Raw genomic sequence first — 26,124 nt, forward strand, 5'->3', positions numbered from 1 at the left:
CTTTTGGGGGGCCTCCCAAAGTGATCGTGCCTGGCTTAGGTCGTTCCCCCGTGGGGAATCTTACCCGTCTTTGGCTAACCGACCAAGCTTTTTGGGGTTCAGCAGCAGAAGCAGCATTCCTGCCAGGAAGATAAGCTTTTATCTCCTTGCCGGCTTACGGTTCCAAGGGCGTTCCCTTAGCCTTAGCTAGGTGGGGGTTTCAGCCTCTGATACCAGTCAGGGCGGTTCCCAACACTTCTGGATGCAGCTGCTGGTCTATGTGTAGTCACCTGATCTTGTGGAGTCAGTTTGACCTTATTAAAAGTTTGAATTAAAGACACAAATACTGAGGGAGTTAGCACCTGAGTTATATAAATGGTCAAACACAGATGTCCATGAATTCCTCCTGCTGTAATCTCCAGGAAGGACTACTCCTGATGTCCTGAGACCCGATTGTTTATTTTTCTTTTTGGATTTCAGTAAGGCCTTAAGGGAATTTGAATAGTCTTCTCTTTCTTGCAATAAAATGTGAAGAGGCACATAAACCAAAATTATACTTCAGTGTTATCAGGGCTGATTGAGGTTGAGAAGGTTGCTGTGTAAGCAAATAGGTAATGCCTTAAACCTGGCCCAGGAAGGCCAGAGAAAGCTTGTAAGAGGCATCAGCTAAAGTGAATGATGAAGAGTAATAATTATCTTAGTTAAAAATAGTGGGGAGGAGAAGGGTGGTTTATGCAGCATGAACAAATCCAAGGAACTGTGAAACAGCAGGTATATTTTGGGAAATAAAACTTAATATAATTGGAGCTCAAAGTATAAGGTGATGAAGTAGCAAGGAATATATCTAGGAAAGTAGGTCAAACAAGGACATGGGATGCCTTTCTTTTTTAAAATTAAATTTATTAGGTTAACTTTGATTAATAATCTTATACAAGTTTCAAGTGTGCAATTCTATGACTCATCATCTGTATTATTGCATTGTGTGCTCACCATGCAGAGTCTAGTCTCTTTCCATCACCATATTGTTGACCCCCTTTACACTCTTCATTCTCCCTCAACTCCTCCCTCTCTGGGAATCACCCTTGTGTTGTCTGTGTCTGTGAGTTTGTTTGTTACTTTTGCTTTATATCTGCCATGAGTGAAATCATGTGGTTCTTGTCCTTTTCCATCTGAGTTATTTCACTTAACATGATACTCTCAAGATCCATCAACATGGCCGCATATGGCAATAGTTCGTCCTTTCCAATGACAGGGTAGTATTTCACTGTATATATGAACCACACCTTCTTTATCCATTCAACCACTGAAGGACACAGACTGTTTCCATGTCTTGGCTACAGTTCATAATAGTGTGATGAACTTAGCAGTACATATATCTTTATGAATAAATGTTTTCAGTTTTTTGGGTAGAGAGATTGAAGAGAGATTGCTAGTTCATATGCTCATAGCTCTATTCTTTTTTTTTTTTTTTTTAGGGATCTCCATACTGTTTTCTATAGCAGCTCTACCAATTAAAAGGCTTAGTAATTTGGCTTTATGCTTTAGGTTTCTAGTCTGTCCGATGACCAGTTTTGATCCTTTCTATGAGATCCAGATTATATCTGCAGCCATCCTCCAGCTATTTCACAACTCCTTTTCAGGAGTGACCCAAGGCAAACTAATGAACAGAAAACACATGGCATGTAGAAAGAGCCAAGATTCAAAATCAATAGTTTAGAATCTCAGCTCCTATTTATCTGCTCTCTAGCTGAATGATATTGAACAAGGAATTTAACCTCTCTGAGACTCTGTTTCCTCATCTATAAACTGGAGGTTAAAAAATACCTACCTCCCAGAGCTGTAGTTCAGATCCAACACATGTATTTTGGAGTGTCCTACTCTATGTCAATTTATGAACTTATTTGTTCACAGGCAGAATATAAATGAATTACAGCCCTCTCTGAGGCAGATTTTATTGTCTCCTCATTCAAAGTGGGGAAACTCAGGTGTGGGGAGGTAAAGTGTCTCTTTAATTTAATACAAGTTAGATGTAGAAAGGCTGGTATTCAAATTATATCTGTTGGGCTGAAAATCCAGTGCTATTTCCCCAAACCACAGCTGCCTAATGATAAGAAAGCAAATGATAATCTTAAAAATAACAGTTTTTTATCTAAAAAATGTACACATACTGGTTGTTGCTCTTCTGTGGGAGAAGTCATTGTCTGCTGAATCCCTCTATTTCCTCTTTTTGAAGGACTTCGGTCACTCAAGTGCCCTGTGTCTTCTTGGCTTGCTTCTTGTTATAGACAAAGTGCTTCCACATACCTTGGGGTACCACTTAGCCTGCCCACAAAGACATCACCAAGATTCAAAGTCCTCACTAACTACTTATAAGAATTGACCTTTTTCTGGTGTTTTATGGCATTAGGGTCTCACTAAGAACCTAAAAATCTGGTATATTTACACAATGGAATATTATGCAGCAGAAAGAAAGAAGGAGCTCCTACCCTTTGTGACAGTACGGATGGAACTAGAGAGCTAAGTGAAATAAGCCAGGTGGTGAGGGACAAATACTATATTTTCTCACCTTTAAGTAGAACCGAATCAACAAAATAAATAATCAAGCAAAATATAACCAGAGACATTGAAATTAAGAACAATCTGACAGTAACCAGAGGGGAGATGGGAGGGAATAATGGGGGTGAAGGGGGGAAGGGTTTTCAGGAATAACTATAAGGGACACATAGACAAAACCAAGGGGGTGGGGTGGAAGCAGGGGAGGGAGATGGGAATGGCTGGGGTAAATGTAGTCAACTGTACTTGAACAACAATAAAATAATTTTAAAAACCCTAAAAATCCATCTATTTAATTGATTTATCCTAAAGTATAAAACCTTTATTAGCTTATTTTAGTGACCCAGCATTGTATCTTTTCTTTTAAACAGAGGTTTCTTGGAGATGCAGTTCCTTAATGCAGCATTTCTTAAAGGCGTTCTTAGAAATGTTAATGGAAGGAGTTGTTCTATTAAAAAAATTCTTGAATATCACTATTTGGTTAAATATTAAAGGCTCAGAGGAATCATGTAGATTTAAAATATTAACTTTTTAACTTAATGATTTTTTCTGTTTGAATAAATTTTTTTGTGTGGATCATCTATTAATACCTCATAAAATCAGCATTATATGCAGAACACACTTTGGGAAACCCAGGGCCTTAATAAAAAACTGTCTTTGTGGAAATTCTGACATTGTACTGCTGGGAAGGGTGATTTTGTGAGAGTAGAGGTATGTGAATATGCTTATCAAGATATAACATATTATTCTCAGGGGCTTTATGGTGCTTAAAGATTATACAGTTGGTGGGTGCTTTCTAAAAAAAGAGAAAAAAAAACAATTATGAATCGAAATTAGGTTTTGGAGGTGATTTGTGTAAATTAAGAGCCCTACAGCTTAAGCTTCATTACCTTTATCATCAGCCCACAAAGGACTGGCCTTTTTCAAATTGGTATAAGCCAAGCCTGGCTTGTTTTCAAGCAGAAAATGAAAGAAGAGTGAACCAGGTAACAGAAGGCTTATGTTCTCATCCAGAATTACCCACTTTACTTCTACTTCCTAGGTTCTGTGAAGTTTTCATCCTGATGGGTTTTAGTATTCAAATGGGGAAATAATTGTTCTATTAATGATGAAGAGTCATTTTGAAGCAGTAATTATGGGGAAGAATTAAAAAACATAGCTCCAAATAAATATAAGTTATGATTCTTGTAAAAATGATCAGTTCTAAGTACTACACATATGTTAACAATTGTTAATGTTATTACTAACATGTCAAATAAAAAATCTGGACTTATGTAATATTGGGTTGGCCAAAAAGCTTGTTTGTTTTTCCCCCATAAAATGGCTCCAGTAACACTGCACATTGTATTGTGACAACTATCATATTAGCCTGCATTTTTTAACAACTTTTCAAAATTGGTGAATTTTTGTATAGCCATTTTATATAATATTGAAGATGGAAGAAAATAACAACACTTTCAGTATATTGTGCTCTATTATTTAAAGAAACATTGAAACACACACAAAAAAGATTTATGCAGTGTGTGGAGAAGGTGGTGTGATTCATCAAATGTGTCCAAAGTGGTTTGTGAAGTTTCGCATTGGAGATTTTTTGCTGAACGTTGCTCCCCAGTTGGGTAGGCCAGTTGAAGCTGATAGTGACAAATTGAGACATTAATTGAGAACAATCCATGTTATACCACACCAAAGATAGCTGACATACTAAAAATATCCAAATCAATAAAGTTGTTAGTGGAAATGAAAATTGTGCAATTTATTTTATGGAAAAATACTAACCAGACTTTTTGGCCAACCCAAAAAGAGGCTTTATTTGAAAAGAATATTGTAACAATAAAAGTGAGACTATAGCAATATAGAGAAACCTTTGACAATAGATCTGCAAGCACTTCAGTCAGAAAAGAAATTTTTGTTTACAGGGAGGAGTAAGAACCACCAAAGTCAGCAGATTCTGAGGAGGGGCCACTAATGAGAGATTGTTCCCAGTTCCATGCTCATTTGTGGGCCAAAGTATAGAGATCCATGAGCAAAGTTTGGTCAAGGCAAGTTATGGGCATTTTGTCCAGATTGGTCAGTAGAAAGAAATAGGCTAATTCTGTATGAGATAAAAAATGGGAATTTGGAAGGTTTACATCTGGTCTTCTCATAAATCAGTAAGGTGGTCATCCATGAGTCATGGTAAGTCAAACAGGGAAGGGTGGTTCTTTGCAGTAAGCCCTTTTTAGAAACATAAAAGGACTTCTCAACCAATTATATTTTCCAGGAGCTCAAGATTTAGGTATAAAGTTCAATGTTGTCAAACATCACCATTATTATTTTCCTTCTGTCTGGTCATTTAAAATACTGTATCTTGGGGCAAGATGCTTAACCTTTCAGACCTTCAGTTTTCACATTAGTGAAATGGGAATAATTATAATAATAACAACTAGTTCACTAGAATGTGGTAAAGCTTAAATGACCTAGAGAAAATACAAGTGCCTCACAGCTGTAAATATTGTACAAATGTTATTTATTTAATTTTGCATTATCATCATTAGTGGCTCCAGGGGCTCTGCTACCACTGTCATCATCTTCTTCCCCTTCTTCATTTTCCTCTTGTTACTCCCCTCCTGCTCCTTCTCCTCCTCATCCTTCATTTAAAGAAAGATCAGTCTTATCTGAAGCAGCAAAATCCCTAAATATATATTTAGTGTCTCCACATTATAAATGGGGAAACTGAGTCTTGGTGAGGTTTATGTGCCTAAGTTCACACAGTTCACATGTGATAGAAGGCCATGATACAGATCTTGATGTGTCTAACTCACTCTGTTTCTCACTAGCTGCACGAAACATGAGCTGGTCATATGAGCAAAACAGCCTACTTTTATCTCAGGAATAAAGAAGGGAGATGGAGAAAGAGAAACCTCAGCTACATATGCATGTGAATAATTGATTTTACTTCATTCGGAAAGCAATGAGCTTAGTCTCTTATATAGTTGTATGTGTGCATGTATGTGTTTTAAAGAAAAAGATGGAGAAAGAAAGAGAAATAAAAAAATCCATCAAGCCCATATTGCACGTTGGCTGCCAGCAATGTTTCTTTTAAAAATAAAATAAAAATGTTCGGTTGTAGATTTTTTTTTTCTTTTGGAGAGATACAGGAATTGCAAAAAGAGTGCCAGACAGTACTAGCATATGCTTATTTTTCTAACTCAATGTGGGCAGCCTTTCTTAAACATTTTGTATAAATATATTTATTCTCCCACCGAGACCTTGCCTGCCAGGTTCAGGAACAACTGAGTAAGCAGATGAGTTAAAAACCAAGGAAAGAAAGGGAAGCATTGCCATGGAAATGCTGATGGTCCTTTTATTCCAGCTGAGTACAGTGCCCTGGAATAATAAATTAGTGGCTGATGCATTGATGATAAATCTATGGTGGTTTTCATATTCAAAGTAAAAGATATTTCACTCTGTCTTTACTGGAGATGTAGTCAGAAAGCAAGGAAATGTTGACATCCGGTGGGCAAGATTGAAAAAAAACACACACACAAAATCCCTTTGGTGTACAACCCAACCCACGTTTGCAAGCTGTCTGCATTTCTTGTATTGGCCTCAGCTTTGACAAATGTAAAAAAAGTCACTAATATTTTGACACTCTTCCTGCCCAAGTCTGATACCAGCTGGCTGCGAAGACACATACTTATTGTTCTGCTGGATTTTAAAGACTGGGTCCCAGCCAAAGGACTGGACTGGATCCATTCATTCATTTTTAAGATTGAGGCTGCAGCTTAACTGTAATGACCATTTCTCAACTCAATCTGGAAACCTCTTCCAAATCCAACAGATGACTGAGAGGCAAATGTGCACTTGGATTGGAAACCACTCTCTTGGATAAAGCAACAAAAGGTGATCTTTGAATTCAAAAACAGTTCCTTGTTTGGAAAGCAATTAATAGTCTGTATATTGGTTATGTCTTAAAAAATTCTCAGGCTTTTAGAACCTTTGTAAAAACAGTTATTTTACCATTTTAAGAAAAAATAAAAATTTAAATTGCAGGTAGACTGTGACAACAATTATGAAAAAGTGTGCCCAGAAAAAATATTGGAAGAAAACAACCAAAATGTCAAATATGTTAACAAGGAAGATCTTTAAGTTTACAGTGAGCTTTTTCTTTCTACTTTTGTGCAGTTTTTTTCTATAATTAGCTTTAAATTTATAATTGGAGAAAAAAGAAAATATACTGTACTAATTTTTTCCTTTGAAAAAATGTTCCATTTCTTTTACTTTTACTGTAGATTCAACTCTGGTGACCATATTGTTTGGGTAATCATAAGCAACTATTGCTAAATACTTTTGCTAAATAGTGTGCTATAGCCATGGAAAATAAAACCACTCTATAATCTACAAAAAAAAATCTTTGCTTTCCACTTCTTAAAAAATGCTCCCCTGCTGTGTGCTCCTGCTGTCCCATTTTTTGTCACTTAATAAATTGGAGACATTAACCCTGATCACTTGCAAATTTTCCATTGAAATTTATTTTCAGGTTAGTAGAAACTTGTAAAGCCTGCCTTCACAGTGCTATAGGAGGCAGGGAATTATAACTTGACCTTGAATCCATTTGAGGGGATTTTTTCCAAGGTGTGATGAGATGCCTATATTTTCCAGTATCAAAGTAATCTTTGAGAAATTATTTTACTATTTTTGTATGAGTATAATTCACTGTGTCTTTTATGTGCCAGATACTGTATGAAGGAATTACGTGTACTATTGATGTAACCTGCAGACAGTTTAATAAATTATATACATTCATTATATACCCCTGATTTGAGGAAACTGATACTTAGCTTGACTAAAAAGTTGAATCTACCTCAGTTTGATTTCAGCCCACTCACTGTTTACCCTTAAGCTATTGGATTTTGGTAGAGAAAGGCACACCTTTTGATCTCAGTGCCTCCACTTAGCAGCTGGTGACTGTAGCCAACCCCTGTGCCTTATAAGTCCCAGTTTCCCTGTCAGTAAAATGGGAATAAGAAAATTTGAAGATACAGGGCAGTTGCAAGGATTGAGGTAGTTAGTGCCGCCAGCATCAACCGAAGAAAAACCCTCTGATCCCAGGGCATTCCACCCAAATAAAAATGACTGAAAATGAACATAGATATAGGTGTCTTTAAAAATATTTCTTTATCCTGTAAAATTGGACAGTATTTCTGCACAGCCTATAGTCATGGTCAACCCTCTGGCTTGTGCAACACTGATTAAAAAACAGATTGCCAGCAGTCATGTATGCTTGCCTACCACGGAAGTGCCCTCTCCTCTTCCTCCACCCAGTTGTCCCATGTACTATTCATGAGTTCTACAATATTCCAAACTTTAATTTCCACAGATTGATTCTCACTAATTATTCACCATATGAACCTTCGCAGGAGAATTCCACTGGATGCTCTTCCATCCTGAGGCAGGGAAGGCAATGTCGAATCATTTTCTGATTTCAAGTGGAAAACAAACTAATTATGTGGAAATATGATAATAGATTGCGCTGCAGGGACCAGTCCTCTGCAGGCTTCAAAATGTTTGCTTATGATCGGCTCCTCGTGTTATTTCTTCCAGGAGGAGCTGCCCTTTCATAATGCATCAACATTATTGACTGGCCTGTGATTCCATACTTGGAGTTAAGGTAATTTGCATAATTGTATATTACTTCCGTCTGGTGGAAACAAACAAGACATTCCAGTGCTAATGATCAAACAGGCAGCAGTGACTGCTGGGAAAAACAGCATTAGTAAAGTGCAGCAGCATCACCAAGAGCAGCAGCTTCTCCCTTTGGCATCCCTTGCCACCTTCCTTTGACCTAGCTCTGTATTCCACTTGGCCACCAGCATCGTTATTTTTCTGTCTGTCCAAGCATGGGAGGTGGACTGAGCTAGGTGTCTATTCCAAATCTGTAAAAATATAAAGCATATTTAGGCCTTGAGCGTTCATACTTGTATGTATTTGTTCAGATCATCTCTTCTGCTTTCAATGTCTTCCTTCTCTCTGGCAGTGAGGGACTTAGCTTTCAAAATCCATCTGAATTGCTGCTCTCCTTTTGATCTCCCCAACTTTCATATTTAGTGTACATTGTTCTCTAAATGAACAAATTTTAAATCAAGACAATGGGTGCTTAGCAAATTCATCTCATCCATTTGCCTAAAAGAAAGTTTTTGATCTTTACAATTTGCTTGTTCTGTTCTAGGCACTCTGGATAGAGTGAACACATAAAAAAATAAATCCACCTTTTCTTTAATTACTCAATGCTCCTCTTTTCTATAGTAATTCATATCTCTAGCAATTATTTATTCTTCCTTGTAGTACTCCTGATGGACTGGGTCATTGCTTACTTTTGACTCAATTGCCAGATACCCAGTAAGTGCTAAATAAATGCTTGTTGAATACACTTGAGGTTTCAGAAGAGTGGATCATGTTAACTGTTTGATGAATTACATCAGGGATGTAGATGGGGTACCATACTTGTCTGCTCCACATGATTTGCAGTGGCTGCATGAAATGCTGAGGGAAAGATTTTTAGGCAGCATATGCTTAGTGAAAAAATTTTCTGTGATTAATTATTCATGACTGCAATGGAAATATTAAGGGGTGAATAGCAAGTCACCATGTATTTGCATTCTTGTTATAGAGATTTAAGCTTGAGTGTCTTCAAAAGTCTCTATGGGTATATGTATATATATTTCCTGGGTGGAGTTGATGCATTTATTGGGTTGCTTACTGTCCAAGTGTTTAACAGGCTATGATCTATCAAGAAAATTACAATATTGTGGTTTTGAACATTAAACCCTTGAAATGAAGCATTTTGATTTACTTATTATGTCAGTAGTAAGATCTGCCATTATTGACCTAGGTACCTTCCATATATTATTCCATTTAATTTGTCACAACAATACAGCTCATTAGGTCATTTTAATCCTATTTACAGATGTAGAAACTGAAGCTCAGACACTTGTCTATGATGGAAAAAAAAGTTGAGAATGGCAAATCCAAATTCAAGTTTGATTTGCCCTGACTCCAAAGTTTCTGCCCCCCCCCCCACTATCCTCAGCATAAATTGTCATTTAGTCCCAATTTAAAGCATACTGCTTTGCATTGCTGAGAAAGGAGCCACTTCTACCTAGTAGATAATGAGCCAAATATATGGGAAGCATTCTGATGCTTTTAGTCTTCATGGGTATTTGAAGGCAGGAACCTTGTGTGGGGATGTGTGTGCAGACAGATTCAAGGGGGAAAGTGGCTTCAAAAGGAAAAGACTGAAATGGAAGAAAACTTGCTGAGTATGTTTAGCACATCAGATATTATGTTTCATGCTGAATGATTTTCTTTCTTTTTTTCACTTTTTAAAATCTATTTTCAGTTACATTTTATATTCAATATTATTTTGTATTAGTTTCAGGTGTACAGCATAGTGGTTAGACAATGGCATACTTTACGAAGTGTTCTCCCTGATATTTCAAGTACCCACCTGGCACCATGCACAGTTATTACAATATTATTGACTGTATTCCCTATGCTGTACTCTGCATCCCTGAAACTATTCTGTAACTGTCATTGTGTACTACTCAATCCTTTCACCTTCTTCTAACTCCCTCCCAACTGTCAATTATTGTTCTGTTTTCTCTATCTATGAGTCTGTTCTGAATGATTTTCCTGAAGACCATTTAGGACGAACATTATTATCTCCATTTCTCAAAATAAAATATATAGGTTCAGATAAGTTAAGTAACTACATAATGATGGGAGGGATATTATTTATTCCACTTGTCAAGTGTTGTGTCCTTATGTTAATACTGCATCTCCTGCCCAGCACAAATGAGACTCTAAACAAAAAAATGCATAGAAATATATTATTTGAAGGTTAACAAAAAGTCAACCTGATTTTAAATTCAAGTCTCTTCAACTCCAAAGTCTGTGCTATTTCTATCATTCCAGGCTGTCCTTGGGAAGTTTAAAATGTGCTTGAGATGTTGAAACCAGTTCCATTTTAAAAGGATAACTTCTTATACAGATGCCTCAATGCAGCTGGTCCTTTGGAAAAAAAGTATTTATAAGAAAGGTTGGCATGTTTCTTGGACATTAAATATCTTTTACTAAATCATATTTTGATGAATTACATGTACATGAATCGGAAACATATGGCTTCCATTTCCTTTAGAATGTACACATATGTGTTTGGCAAAATGGGTTTTCCTAAATGCCACCTCCAATGTGTCCTTCCCTTACACCCCCAAGCATATTATATCCAGAAGAATGTAAGATCATCTAAGAATCCTACAAAGCCCTGGAACCTTCCATCTCTGCTTCTGACTCCATAATAATGCATAGGTCATTTCCCTTCTGTTTTACAATAGCAGAGACAGGTGCTTTCAGTAAGGCAAGCTGTTAACCTGACCAGAGCTTCCTCAGAACATGAGTCTCTCATCACAACAGATACCTGTTTACCTATCTTGGGAAATCTGAGCACTCAGTCATTGCAAAGAGATTTCCTATTCATGTATAAGATGTTAGATCATGTAAACTTTATAATATAAATGTGTATATATTTTGAGTCTTTTTAAGGAAGGGACTTCATGCCTTGAGGCATTTTGTCTGAAAAATCCACTGGGCTAGACACAATCAGATACTTATTTAGAACAAATAAAAGCTATATGTCCTATGTAGTGTAAAATATACCCATCATTTCATAGCAGGGTGCTAAACACAACATATACACTAGTAAAGCTGTGGAACAGACTGATGACCAGCTGGACTACAGGAAAGTCCAGAGGGCCCAGTCAAGCTTTTGAAGAGCTTTTTATATCAGTTCTCAAAAGTCAATACCTAAATTATGATCATTGACTTCAATGTTCAACTTAGATCATTTAAACAAGTGAGGTATCTATAGTTAGTTATTTATTTTAAATGTCTGTAAATTATACAGAACAGGGCCAGGCCACAAAATATGATCCTATTCAAAGTGCAAAAGTGGTAACTTCAAAAAAATAAGTAATGTGTACAGATTTCACTTAAGTATATACACATCACAATCTCTCATGCCTCAGGGATCAAGGTAAATGAGTGAACACAGGATAAAAGTCAGTCTGTTCTGTTGGCAGCTGTGAGAAGCAGGAATGAGCACAATTTTCCTCTAATATCAATCCATAAATTTTAAATCACCAGTTGTAGATATATTTTTGAATCACAGAAATAGGTATATCATTGCATACCTGGTATTTAATTTCTGTGACCAGTCACTTCTGGGCAAATCTTTTTCTCTTATATCTGCAAACACCCTCTCTGCTGTCCACCCTCACCTCCTTCCTCCAGCCTGATCTACAAATGGAATGGCTGGATTGGCACTGGGGTGTTTGGCCTGCATTCACTCTTGAGAAAATTTGCCAATAGTAGAGTGAAGTTCTGCCAGATTGATTTTCTACCTCTTTTCCTTCTTCTTATTTTCCTGTTCTCTCATAAAATTTCTGTTTTCAGGGAAAAAATCTGATTCTGTTCACAGCAATATGAATTGTACTCAAGAAAGGGAATCTGAGTTGGAAGCAAGAGACTACCAAGTTCGTATTTTCAGATTGGATGGGCAAGACTAGGATATATAAGAGAGAAAGAGGAAAGGTCAGTAACAATAAAGGTGGAGGAAAAGAGCTGGGTATTATTGAATAAAATAAACTTAATAAATGAATGTATTTTAGCTGTTTGTTTAAGTTATTTTCAATTTATTATATATTTTATATATAATATATTAAATATAATATTAAACATAATATTTTATATTTTATTTTCAATTTATTATATATTCAGTTGTTGCATATTCTTTGTAGTGTCCATCTGGAAAAGTATCACATCCTGTCTCATGGAGTTGCCTCAGTGAGAAGTATGATGTAATGACTGAGATCACTGGCTTTGAAGGCAGGTATCTTCATTCCCTATTTTTTCCTAAGGTCACATAACTTGTTATAGCCAAATATGTTACTTAGTGTTTATTCAAAATATTTACTGAATAGTTATTTCATATACTTTAGATTTTACAAAGCACTTTTACATCCTTTGTTTCATGTATCCTAAAATATTCTTGTAAGGCAGGAAGGTAAAACTTAAGAAATGCTATTGTGTCCATTTGAGAGACATGAACACAGAGGCTCATAGAGTTTATTTGACTTGCTTAGAGCCACAAAGCTAGTAAATAGCAGAATCAAGACTAAGAATATACATGTGATTCTTAAACTACATTTTTTCCCCAAACTATACTTTACCAACAGCCTGGATTAAAAACTGCCATGGATCTGCTTAAATGTAGTAAAATAAAGGTGACCCAAAAGTTTTAAGGGCATGTAAAATAGTGATCATTTTCATATGCAAAACCATTTGTCATTCTTGTTCAAAGAAAAAATCTGTAACAACATTTTCAAAGAACCACATTATAGAATCAGCACTCAGAAGCAAGCTTAGGTATGCATTTCTTTTGGAATGAATTAAATTCATAGCAACAACAAACAACAACAACAAACCCCTATGACTACTGACTATAGTGAAATTATATGCAAAGGGCATTTGATTGAATGTTTTCATCCCCCGAACATTCATATGTTGAAGTTCACCCATTGTGATGGTGCTAGGAGTTGGAGCCCTTGCTTGGGAAGTAATTAGGTTTAGATAAGGTCTTTCCATCTTCATGGTGGGATGAGTGCCCTTACAAGAAGAGGAAGAGACACCAGAGCTTCCTTTTACTACCAGCTGAGGATAAAGGGAGAAGATGGTTATCTTCAAGACAGGAATAAAGCCTTTACTAAGAACTGAACGTTATAACCTTGCTTTTGAACTTCCCAGCTCCCAGAACTGTAAGAAATAAATTTTTATTTAAATCACATGGTTTATTGTATTTTTTATAGCAGTCTCATCTTGATCTATATTTAAGACAGGAATCTTGGGATAAAAAATCCCTCTATGTTTCCAGGATTAAAAACTTAATCAGAGAATCAAGTCTATAAAAGTAATTAAATAGCAAGTCTACAGTACAAAATGTAACTATTAAAATTAAAAATTTAATAGATTTAATAGCAGATTGGACACAGGAGGAGAGAGTGTAAATGATTCAAAGAAAAGTTAGTAGAAACAATAAAAAAACATAGAAAAAATGTGAGGGATATAGACAAGAGCATAAGATAATATGGAACATGGAGAAAAGGTCTCACATATGTGTAATTACAGACCTAATCCAAGAGGAAAAGAAGATAGAGTTAAAGAAGTGTTGGTTTACACCTGATAAACACCAAGCCACAGAAATCAAAGAAATTTATGTAGCTTAAGGAGTACAAATACAAAGAATTTCAGTAAACATTTCATGCATACTTCATAGCAAAATGCTAATAATCCAAAGACAAAGAGAAAATCTTGACAGCAGTCAGATGAAAAGAAATACATTATTACCTTCAAAGGAACAATAAGACTGGTGGCTGATTTTAAACACATTTATTGAGATATAATTAAAGTGCACTACATTGTATATATTTAAAGTGTACAATTAAATCATTTTTGACATAGGTCATATATACCAGTGAAATTATAACCACAATTAGGTTTCAAAATATCTCTGTCACTCCCAAAATTTCCCGTGCCCCTTAGTAATCCAGTCCTCTCTGTACCACATCCCCAGGGAACAACCTGCCGGCTTTCTGTCACTATAAATCGGTTTTGATGGTCTATAATTTTTAAATGGATGGCACAATAGACCAGGAACTTCTTTTTGCCTGGGTTTTTTTACTTGGGGTTGAGATTTATTCTTTTTATTGCTGACTAATGGTTTATTGCATGATTATGCCACAGTGTGTTTATCAATTTACCTGTGCTGCACTGGGGCTAGTTTCAGCTTTTGCCCATTACAATAAAGTCACTATGAACATTTGTGTAAAAGTCTTCGCACAGGCATATGCTTTTGAATCTCTTCAGTAAATGCTTAGCAGTAGAATGGTTAGATTCCTTGATCCTCATATACACACACTGGTAATAAATTGTAAAGCTGTTCTCTAAAGTGGTTGTACCATTCTCTATGCCCAGCAGCAGTGAAAGAGAGTCCTAACTACTCAACATTATCACGAGCACTTGATAAGGTTAGTTTTTTTAAATTTTAGTCTTCTGAATGGGTTGGTAGTGCAGTATATGGTTTTAATTAGAATATCTTAAATTATTTTGAGCCTATTGACAATTGTTACATTATTTAAATGACTATTGACAATTAATATATGTTCATCCATAAAGTGTTCTCTAAATCTCTGTGCATTTCCTTACTGTGTTGTCTTATTATTAATTTGTAATCATTTGTTAAATATTATTGCTAGGAGTCTTTTGATAGATGTGTTGCAAATACTATATCACATTTTGTGATTTGCCTTTTTGTTTTCTTAATGAGATATTTTGAAAAGCAAAACTTTAAAATTTTGATACAGCCTAATTTCTTTTGTCTTTTTTAAATGACTCATGCTGTTTATGTTCTAAGAAAACTTTACCTTTTCCAAGTTTACAAAGATTAATTTCCTATACTTTATTATGTAAGCACTATAGCTTTAAATTTTATACTTGTTTCTATGATTTGTTTTGAATATAATCTGTGTACGGAGTGAGTAAGAGTTCAGGTTTGCTTCTCTATGGGTGTCTGGTTGATCCAGTACCATTTGCTGAAATGACTTTCCTTTTATCATTGAATTGCCTTGACAGCTTTGTTAGAAAGCCATCAACCACATCTGTGTAGAACCACATCTGTACTCACAATTCTATTTTCTTAATCCATGTCAATCTTTTAGCCAAAATCAAACTGCTTTAAAAATGGAAAATTTCAGTAAGGCTTGAAATCTGGTTAAGTCCCCCAATTTTGTTTGTTTTCTATAGGAGACCATTCTGCATGGCATAGGCCCAGCTTTCACTCAGAGATGCACAGGACTCATGCCCACGGACAGTTTCTCCCATGGGGAATCAGACCTGCACTGTACTTAGACTACTATGAGACTTGCTTTTGCTAAAACTCCCTCACCCTGAATTGAGGCAGCAAATATTTACTGCATATCTTGAAAGTAACTTCCTGAAATCTATGCTAAACCTTCCAAAGATGAGTGTACCTGTTCAACCACTTTTCCCTTTTCATTTGCAAATATCCTTCTTCTGTGATGTGATTAGTGGCATCCTCTCCTTTGTTTTCTGTAACAGGTAACCACATAAAGCAAACCTGTGCATAGTAAATGAGGACCTTTTAGTAATGTCCAGAAAAGCAATAAAAGTCAATTAAGGCAAGGACAGAGGCTTTTTCTCCTCTTGAGAGAGAAGCTGCCTATCCCTTTTCTTCCACAGGATTATAGTCTGTGTGAATTTCTTTTGTCTCAGCTACAATGCCATGGACCCCACAAGCTGGGGTCCATGACAGTTTTCAAAATTGTTTTGGCAATTCCAGATCCTTTGCTTTTCCTATAAATATTTTCATATAAATATTAGAAAAAACTTACTGATTTCTACAAAAGAAAAAAGTTTGCTGGAATTTTGATTAGAATTGTTTTGAGTATACTGATCAATTTGGTGAGGATTAACTGGTAGAAGCTAGAAGATAATGAGGTGATATCTTTATAGTAGTAAGAGAAAATAACCACCAGTGTGGAATTATAATCACAATGAAAATATATTTCTAAAATAAAGAGGAAATTAAGACATTTCAAATAAAGATTATTTATTACCACTGGATCTATTAAAAGGAAATATGAAAGTAAGTTTTTTAGATAAAAAGTAAATGATTCCAGATGGAAGTATGGAAATTCAAAGTGGAATAGAAAGTAATAGAAAATGTGTGTTGTGAATGCAAATTAAAGTGGGCTTATAAAACAGTAATAATTGCTTATTGCATTTACATATATATAAACTCAAAGACCATAACAATAGGAGAAGAAGAGGTAGAATAGGGATGAATTTAGTTAAAGTGCTCTAAAGTTCTTGAATTGCCTATTAAGTGGTAAAACTACTAATTTATGAAGACTCTGATAAGTGAGAATACATACTGTGATCTGTAAGATTATCATAAGAAAAAAATAATACATGCTTAACACATTCATAAAGAGAGAAATGATATAATAAAAGAGTATACCATAAATAGAAGGAGAAGAACAAAAAATACAAAGGACAAAGAGAAAAAAATAAGAATATAGTAGATTTTAACCAAACTATACCTATAAGTACATTAAATGTATTCAGAATAAATACTCTAATAAAATATCAAAGCATATCAAGCTGTATGTTCAACTAAAGACTGTTTATAAAAGATGCATCTTAAATATAAGGACTGAGAAAGTTTGGAGCTTAAAGTATGGAAGATGTACCATATAAATATTTATCATAAGATGCTAGTGTACCTTTACTATTATCAGACAATGCAGATTGCAAGGCAAAGAGTGTTGGTAGAGCTAAACAGAGGTTTTTCATAATTATTTAGACGGGTTAGGCAAATATACCAGTAAAACATCACAATTCTGAATTTGCATTTATCTAATAACAGATTCAAAAACATATGAATCAGAAACTAACAGGAATAAAAGGAGAAAATGGCCAGATTCCCAGTCATTCTAGGCAAGAGGTCCCTGCCACAGTCAACAGCCAGTGTTGACAAGAGAAGTTTCTCTGACTATTGTATGTTTTCTCCCATTGTGGTCTCTCCCAGTGGGTGGCTGGCAGTAATTCTGAGTTATTTGTGTTACATGCAGAGTCAGGACAGTCTCTTAAGCCTTTGTGGGAGTTTGGAGATGAATGCAAGTGATCTCTGTGAAATCACATAATGGTAATCGGTAATACAAACTATTATCACCAAGTCTCATGTTTCATTTGGGACAAAAGTGTTAAGCAAAGGCTGCATAATGCAAGCAGCATGGGATTGGGAGTCAAACACACTTGGTTCAAGTTCCAGAACCATCACTGCCTAACTGCAATGTCAAGTCAGCTACTTACCTTCCTGAGACTTCAGTTCTTTATCATGAATTAGAGATAATAGCTGTAATGATCACCTGCTGAAAGACAGACTGATCAGAAAGGGCCAAGCTGTAGAATGTGCAAGACCAGCCTAGTGAGATACTTGGTGAGATTGCAGATAAAGATGGTGCTTTTGTTGATCTTAAAGACCCAGTGCTCCAACATCAGCAATCTTTCATTTTTAGTCATTTCACTCAGAAGTAGAAATTAGAATATTTCTGTTGTTACTTAAAATTTTCCAGAGCATGGGAAGAAATGAAGAGAAAACTTCTAGGCCTGATACTAAAGTCCTCATTGAAGATGAGTTCTCTTGAGGATATTAATAAGGTGAAGTCTAGATGTTATCGTTGGGTTAATAGGGATAGTCAGTCTCCTTTAAAAGACAATAATCTCTTGTACCTCTGTGCTTTTGCATGTATCAGTCACTCAGCTGAGAGTGTTTTTTTCTTCTCTACTTGATTAATTCCTACTTGCACTTTGAAAATAACTATACATAAAGTTTACCAGGTGTGTAGTGACATTATGAGTAATACACATTACATAGAATTTCCTGAGTCTGTTAGTCAGGATTATTGGTTTCAAGTGATAGAAAGCCAGGCCAAACTAGCTGAGATAAAACAGCTTTTAGTGGCAAATGATACAGAGCCAGTTGTTGTCATGGACTGTACCTTAGGGTCTAATGGCTCTGCCCCCTTCTCTGTTGGTTTCAGTCTCATGCTAGCCCTGCCACCAACAGCTGCAGGCTTACATGCAACCCTTCAGCAACTCCGAAGGAAGAGTTCTTTCTCATTCATCCCAGTAGAATGTCTGAGGCTAGTGTATACAACTGAACCAATCTCTACAAGATATGGAAATACAGTACTCTAATTTGACAGGCCTGGGTCCTAAGCGAGCCCTAGAGCCCAGGGTAACTTTATCCTTCATGTTTCCTGTTTGTTTGATTGTGTTTCCCCACTGTACTGACAACTTCACAAAGGCTCATGTGCTTAGGTAACTCACAGGACCCTGTAGAGGTAGGAAAGAGCTATGGTTATTTTTGTAATGCAGTGGATAAAGGAAGAAACTCTGGAGTCAGACTGCCTAGGTCAGACTTTCTTGCTCTGTCACTGATCACCTATTCTCTCTGAGCCTACTTCCTCATTCTAAAATAGGAATAATAATAGATAATAATAATGTCTATTTTATAGGGTTGTTATGAGCATTAAATTAATTAAAACATGCAGAGTGCTTAGGGTGGTGGCTGGGACTTTTTGAATATACATAATTTTAATAGTTTTTTAACTCACTGTTCTCTCACTGTTGTTCTTGAAATATAACATAGTTCCTGGCACATGGAATGCACTGATGTTTCTAATAAACAAATATCATTTGCTCTTCCTCACAATCCTATGAATTTAGTGTTGTGATGCTCATTTTATAGATGAAGGTAAGGAAAGCATAAAGAGGTAGAATCATTTGTTTAAGGTCACATAGTTGCTGATTATTTAAGCCTGGATTGATCTTAGACTTGTCTGACTACAGAATCTTGGCTCATAATCACCCATTAACCAACTTTAAGATATATTGACGGTTTAGCTATTCTGCCTTCTGGGAGAATTTTCTTAATGCTGGAACTGGCTATGGTGAGAGGGGCCCCCTTCTCTGAGTCACCATTATTTGCCTGCTTGTGTACCTAAGGGTAGGGTCTGTGTCTTGTTCATCTTTGCCTCTCTAGTTTCTACCACATTGTTAGTTTATTAATTGAATTTTCAGTCAAATAAATGAATGTTAAACAATAACATGGATGGATAATGTTAATAACTGAGTATGAATAAATTAAACTCTCCTTTTATCTGAGAAAGATGGTTTGTGGACGATATTTCCTTTTGGGAAGAGAATTATGAAGAAAGTGGCATCTCACATACTAGTTCTCACAACAGAGAAGGTTATGGAGATTGCTATGAGATCAGCAGGCAAGGACTGGGGAGTCTCTGAAACTCAATCCTTCACTTTACAAACACAGATGCTGAAGCTCAGAGGGAGAAAGAAACTTGCCCATAGTCACATAAGTCTGGGAATGGCCCAAGTGAGAACCCAGTCTTCTAAGCCTCCATTACAGATTCTTTCCACTATCTCATATGATGAATAATTTGGAGACATAGACCAGCCCAGGGGAAATATGGAAAGAACCATTAGCCACTAGCCTTATGGAAATGGTTTGAAAATGAAAATACATTAAACATTTGGCAAATGAAGAAAAATGCACTAACAACTACAGAAGGAAAAAAGACAGGGAAAAATTTATTAACTTATATGTCAGGCTGAGGCCAACCTGGTGCTAGGTCTGGCTTTGACCTGAGAGAGAATTCTCAGCTGCTTTTAAATAGAACACATTTCTTTGCTACTCTGAAACAAATGCGGGTAGATAACAAATCATTGTGAGCTGCCCAAGAGCACTACAGATTCCAAGCCTCCCTTTATCCTCTCCCTTGGAGTAGAGGCCAAATGCTTGCCAACAGCAGACCCACTCTGGCCCTGCCTAGAGCCATGGAAAGAGTGCAATTGCAGGGTCTTACTTGATGTTACCATTCTCTAGGTCCAGGTTATTGGGTAACCTACTTACTTATTCTTTCTAAATCCAAATTTCCTCACTTATAAAATGGGGCAGTTAATCTTTAACTAAGAGGCTGGCAAGGATTAAGTGAGATAGATTATGTAAAATCCCTGGGACTGAGAAGGTATTCAGCAAATGATAATTACTGTTGTTATTTCAAAAGTGATGGTGCGTGTAGACAAAAGGTGAACCCATAGGCAAACCAGCAAATGGGACGAAATTAAATTGGCCTCACTCAATATTTTCTATGATTCCTTTTCTTCTTCTTCTAAAGCTTCTATTCTGTAGAAGGAGGCATTATGTTGTGGTGGCCTTATTTAGGACATTTTATTTTCTGTGTCTGAAACAAGGACAGCTTCCTCAAGGTCAGAGTGAGATTAAGAGTTTGAAGAGGAAATTGATATCTTTTGATCAGCTAAAAAATATTAAATGATAATTAGTCCATGCTAACTTATTTCCCATTTTATTTTCTAAAATACTGAAAATGGCACATTAGAAGCAGTGCGTATATGCAAAACTACAGATAAGGGAAAAACAAATATGATGGAAATCCACAGCAGAATAATAAAAGCACAACATTCTGAACTACTTTGTATGTGGTAAAATAACCAAATATAATTAATTAGCTCCTGAAAACACAGTGTAATTGTTGATGTTCATACAGATTTTCTTAAATCATTAATTAAAGCATCTACCTGCCTACATGCTGAAAGGACAAGAGATAAATATTCTATAACAAAGCAATGAAAGAAAGAACCAGTTTCACATCTGTGAGAGGACCTGATTTATCAAATATACATTGGAACATGGAGACCTGGGTTTCCACTTTTAATAGGTACTATGGCTTCACAGAAATCACAATTCTTTCTGTGCCTCAGTCTCCTCATCTTGAGAAATAACAAGAGAATAAGAGTCAAGAGTTAAAAGACCTACATTTTTTGAAACAGTTTAGGTTACAAGTGATAGAAACCCAACCCAACTAAGTTTAAGTTAGAAAAAAACAAAAACCCAAAACTAGAACCACTGCATAGAAATAGAAGCATAGAAACACATTACAGAAATCATGCTACTAAGGCTCAAGGAAACTAGAAGCAGTGGCTTGAATGCTACCAGGACTCTCTCTCCTTCATGACAGCTTTTCTTTGAAGGTCTGTTATGTTCTCTTTCCCTGATCCTCTTTACTCTCTCCCTCTCTCCACGCTGTTCTCCTCCAGTCCTCTGCTGCTCATTCTCAGAGACAGGGTCAAGATTTGTTAGGGTGAGGCAAGTGAGGCACCTCAAGCCTAAAATTTAATCGGCCCCTCACTTTCAGGTCCTGCAAGTGTTGATTTCTAAATGTTGTGTCCCAGGTGAGACTTGTTTGCCCCAGCCTCGACTCTCTCCTGCTGGAAATTATGACTGCTAAGAGAAACCAAACTTTGAAAAATCTGTTTCTGCCACTTTTCTCACTTGGCCAGAAGCCAAACCTTCCTTGGGAAGGTACATCTTGGATCAATTTGAGTTGGTGTGTACCATGTGTCAACTAAGTATGGCTCAAGGTTGGGCACATTTCACACAGCAAGAACCATAGTACCCATTTGGATGAGACTGGGGAGGAGACAAGAGGAAAAGTTCCTAGGCAAGAAGTGCTGGGCAGAGAATGCGTTGCTGGTACTCCATGTATTGGATCATTGCTTGCTGTTGGAGCTGTAGTGGTCTGGGTGGTAGTCCCCCCAAAGACATGTCCTCATCCTAACCCTGAGAACCTGTGAATGTAAATGTATTTGGAAAAAAATGTCTTTGCAGGTATAATTAAAGATATTGAGATGAGATCATCCTGGGTTATTCAGGTGGGCCCTAAGTACCATGACAAATGTCCTTATAAGAAACACACTAAGTAGAACAGAGACAGGAGAGGGCCATGTAAAGATGAAGCCAGAAATTACAGTAATGCATCCATAAGCCAAAGAATGCCTGGAGCCACCAGAAACTGAAGAGACAATGGACAGATTCTCTTCTGGAGCCTTGGGAAGGAGTGTGGTCCTGCCATCATCTGGATGTTGGACTTCTGGCCACTAGAACTGTGAGAGAACAAATTTCTGTCGTTTTAAGCTACCAAGTGCCTGGTAACCTGTTCTGGCAACCCTAGGGAACTAACACAAGTGCAAACTAAGAAATCTTGGGTAAGTCATATGACTTCAGTGACCCTCAGGGGAGGAAGTGTAATGGAAAGATTGAGAATATTGGCTCTGCAGCCAGGCTACTGGAGTTTGGATACTGATTCTGCCACTTAATAGAGATCATTTTAGGCAACTTTTTAACCCCTCTGGGCTTCAATTCCTCATTACTAAAATTAGAATAACATTAGTTAAGTCACACAGAGCTTAGAATAGTACCTGGCATAGTATATACTTTTTGAGAGCCAAGGCTATTCATGTGTAAATTTGGGGTGATAATATTAGTTCCCCTGCCCATTTCATCATGTTGTTGGGATGATTCACTGAGACAGTAAATGTGAATTGCATTCAAGTCAAGTAATCTACATGTAGTAGAAAACAGGGTAGAAAATATAGGGGGAAGGAGATAAAATAAGCTAAATAAGGTATTCTTCAGGAGCTCACAGTCCTGTCATAAACTGAATAGTGTTGCCCTAAAATTCATATGTTAAAGTCCAAACCTCCATTTTGACTGTATTTGGAGATAGAGCTTTTAGGAGGTAATTAAGGTTAATGAGGTAATAGTATGGGGCCCTAATCTGATAGGATTGGTGTCTTTATAACAAAAGCAAGAGGAACCAAAGACCTCTCTCTTTTTCTATATGCACAGAAGAGAAGCCGTGTGTGAGAACACAATGAGAAACAGCCTGCTATCCAGGAAGAGAGCTCTCACCAGGAACCAACTCTGCTGGCACCTTGATCTTGGATTTCCAGCCTCTAGAACCGTGAGAAATAAATTTCTGTTGTTTATGTTACCCAGTCTGTGGTATTTTGTGGCAGCCTTAGCAGAGTAATATGCCTATTAGTGGAAATTATAAAGCAATATATATTATAATTATTATATTTTGCTATTGTTAATACTAACAGCTAATTTTCCCAACCAATATACTGTATGTGGAATGAAAAAGGATGCCTCTAAGGTACGAAACTTTTTTTGTTTTATACTCTGGCTCTAAGAAGTTTGTGCAGACACACAGTGGAATTCAGGAAATTCGACAGCTCTAAATGAAATACTCTCTTGAGGGATGGAAGCAGGAAAGAGATTAGAATAAACAAAATGCTTTCTACTCAGAGACTTTGCCTTTGTAAAATGTGTTTTCTTCAAGTGCCTTTTCTCCTATATATTTATCTTCATTTTGTAAATCTTTTAAAATTAAAAAATAGTTTTCATCTGATACAGATGGAAATGAGTCTCAGAATACTGTCCCTTTGCTGGAACTGGAATTTTTTTTTCTTTCACATATTAGACAATGGTCATTTTTCAAATGTCTCTGCCAGTAACTTCCTGCTCATCTTTCAGGTTTGCTTAAATGTCACATTTTCCATGAGAAGGTTTTCCTTATTGAACACTGCTTCTCTCAAATTAGAATTGATAAACTCCTCCTCCCTCTGTGCCTGTCCCTCGTCACATTCTGACTTGGGATAGACACATCTCACTAGATGTAAAATCTTCAAAGTCAAGGGCAGTTACTTATAGTCCTAAACTCATTCTTCCTCCCATAGTCAATGGGGTGCACACACTAAAAAAACTTCAATATATGAGTTGAAAGGAGTCTCACCTGTCCTTATTTAAAAACACACACAGACTGACCATTTGTGTTTGGAATTATTGATTTTTGGTGTAAACTGAAGTTATTATATGACAAAGGAACAATAAGAATGAAACATTTGAAAGTCAAAAACTAGTATCTTATCTTGACCACTCTAATCCTGTCCATTTAAACTCAGTTCAGGGAAGTATGGATGTGCCTGTGGCAATCGCCTCAAACTGTTTGCCTTGGCTCCTCCCTCTGAGAACTATTCTGACTTCCTTGCCACAGTATCCAATTTTTACCCCATTCCTGCCTCTTGAGTATAATGACTGATTTGCCTTTGCTGGTTTTGACTAACAGTACTGATGTTTCAAGCTTCAGTCTCTCAGGGTTGTAGACCTCAGCGCTGTGCACTGCATGCTAGAAAAGTGGGATTTGAAGAGTGGTTCCTGGACCAGCAGCATCACCTGGGAACATGTTAGAAGGAAAAATTATACAGCTGCTCCCCAGAACTGCTGACTCAGAAACTCTGGAGGTGGGGAGGCCATACCCAGCAATGTGTTTTAATGGCTTTCCAGATAATTCCTATCATGCTAGAATTTAAGAATGAACACTATAGAAAATTTACCTAATTTATTTGAGTCCTCAATGTGGGTATAATTTCAATATCAGTAAAGTGATTTCTGTGACTTAATAAGTCTTAAAGTCCAATAAACTCAAGTGGAAGGTGCTAAATAAGCAGTTGAATCTGAACTTAATAGTCCTGTGTTAGCGCTTTGGGTCTGAGTAACTGTAATTTCACTTCACAGGGCCTTCTATTCACATGGGCTTTTATGCACCTGTTTCACAAGACAGCAACACTCCCACCTGCACTGTGGCAAGCTCTCTATCACCTGGCACATATGCTGTTCTGAGTCTCATCACACCTTAGTGAAGGAACACATGGGCCCATATGTTAGCCAACGTGTTTATATTCTTTTATGCAGAAAGAGGAAATATGCTTCACAATAAATGTTTGCATACTTTAGAGCAGATTTTTTTTTAATGAGAGAAAGAGAAAAAGAGACAGAGAGACAGAAGCTTAGGCTGGAGAAAGTTGAAGCTTTGACCCTTTGTGATAGTTTTTATCACCCAACCTTGAAAAGAGGCTGCTTATTTATTGGGAAAGATCTGAGCTGAGTTTGTATCTCTGGGGGCAGAACAAGGATGAAGTATCTTAGTTGAGACAGTCAGTATGGAAAGAGTGAATGGCTTTGAAGTAAGAACTCTCAGGATCCAGGCAAGGACACCAAAACTAAGAAAGTCCCCAAGCTAAGGGGCGGGAGCCAGGAACTGAAAACACATGGGTTATATAAGTAATTTAGGAGGTTACCAAGTGATTGCCAGAGTGTCCACAACATACTTTACTTGGCATTTAGTATAGAATAGGGATGAATTGCTTTTAGAAACAACAGAAAGTTATGTTTATTTAAATAATTGTGATTCAATAAAGTGATAATCAGCCCTGGACAGAGTAGCTCAGTTGGTTGGATCATTGCCCCATAGGGTGAAAGGTTGCAGGTTTAGTTCCAGGTCAGGCACATGCCTAGGGTGCATGTTCAGTCCCAGTTTGGGGCATGTATGAAAGGCAACTGATGGATGTTTGTTTCTCTCCCACTATGATGTTTTGCTCCCTTTCCCTCTCTCCTTCCTTTCTCCCCTCTCTAAAATCAATAAGTGTGTCCTCAAGTGAGGACAAAAAAAAATAATAATGATAATCAATATTGTCATTAGGAGTGACAGTGATAGTGTGTGATAAAATAACTGATATGCTTTTGCTTCATCCTTTACTTGTGTGCATCTATATAGCCCTGTAATATTTTTCCATTCAGGCTCAGATTCAAGAAAAAAAGTATTGCTGCAAAAGTGAGCTGTCAGTAGAGAAAATGAGAAGCAAAATAAATAAATAAATAGATTGCTTACAATCTATTTAGATTGTTAAATAAATAGATAGGTGTGAACAGTTTAGTTGTGACAAAGAAAGATTTGGAAAAAGATGAGGCCAGGAAAAATTATATGCAAGCCTTTTTCCCCATGCTCACCCTCAGGAAACAAGTACACTAGATAAACATGATTCTCCAAGCTAGAGAAGAAGAGAGCATTTGAAGAATGTAGAATACAAAAGTTAGTCACCACTGATGACCTGTCCTATTCTCCCCTTTCCTTTAGCCTTCAACCATGATAAAGAACAGAAACTACAGAACCTCAGATAAATAAGTGGATCTAA

General features: G+C 36.7%; 1 long non-coding RNA gene across 2 annotated transcripts in view; it reads left to right on the plus strand.

The window, feature by feature from the left end:
- LOC123816469 overlaps nt 1-12,457 on the plus strand; it is a 53,309-nt gene extending 40,852 nt beyond the window's left edge. Inside the window, exons 2-5 of one of the 2 annotated variants that reach the window (XR_006785282.1) lie at nt 8,116-8,182; nt 10,486-10,609; nt 12,047-12,159; nt 12,366-12,457. This is a non-coding gene — a long non-coding RNA (uncharacterized LOC123816469). The remainder of the gene's footprint in view (nt 1-8,115; nt 8,183-10,485; nt 10,610-12,046; nt 12,160-12,365) is intronic. The other variant, XR_006785283.1, reaches the window with a different exon arrangement.
- The last annotated feature ends 13,667 nt before the right edge of the window (nt 12,458-26,124 follow it).

The sequence above is a fragment of the Phyllostomus hastatus genome, unplaced genomic scaffold (assembly GCF_019186645.2).
Source record: "Phyllostomus hastatus isolate PE091 unplaced genomic scaffold, TTU_PhHast_1.1 phas_contig_209, whole genome shotgun sequence".
NCBI classification, from domain to species: domain Eukaryota; kingdom Metazoa; phylum Chordata; class Mammalia; order Chiroptera; family Phyllostomidae; genus Phyllostomus; species Phyllostomus hastatus.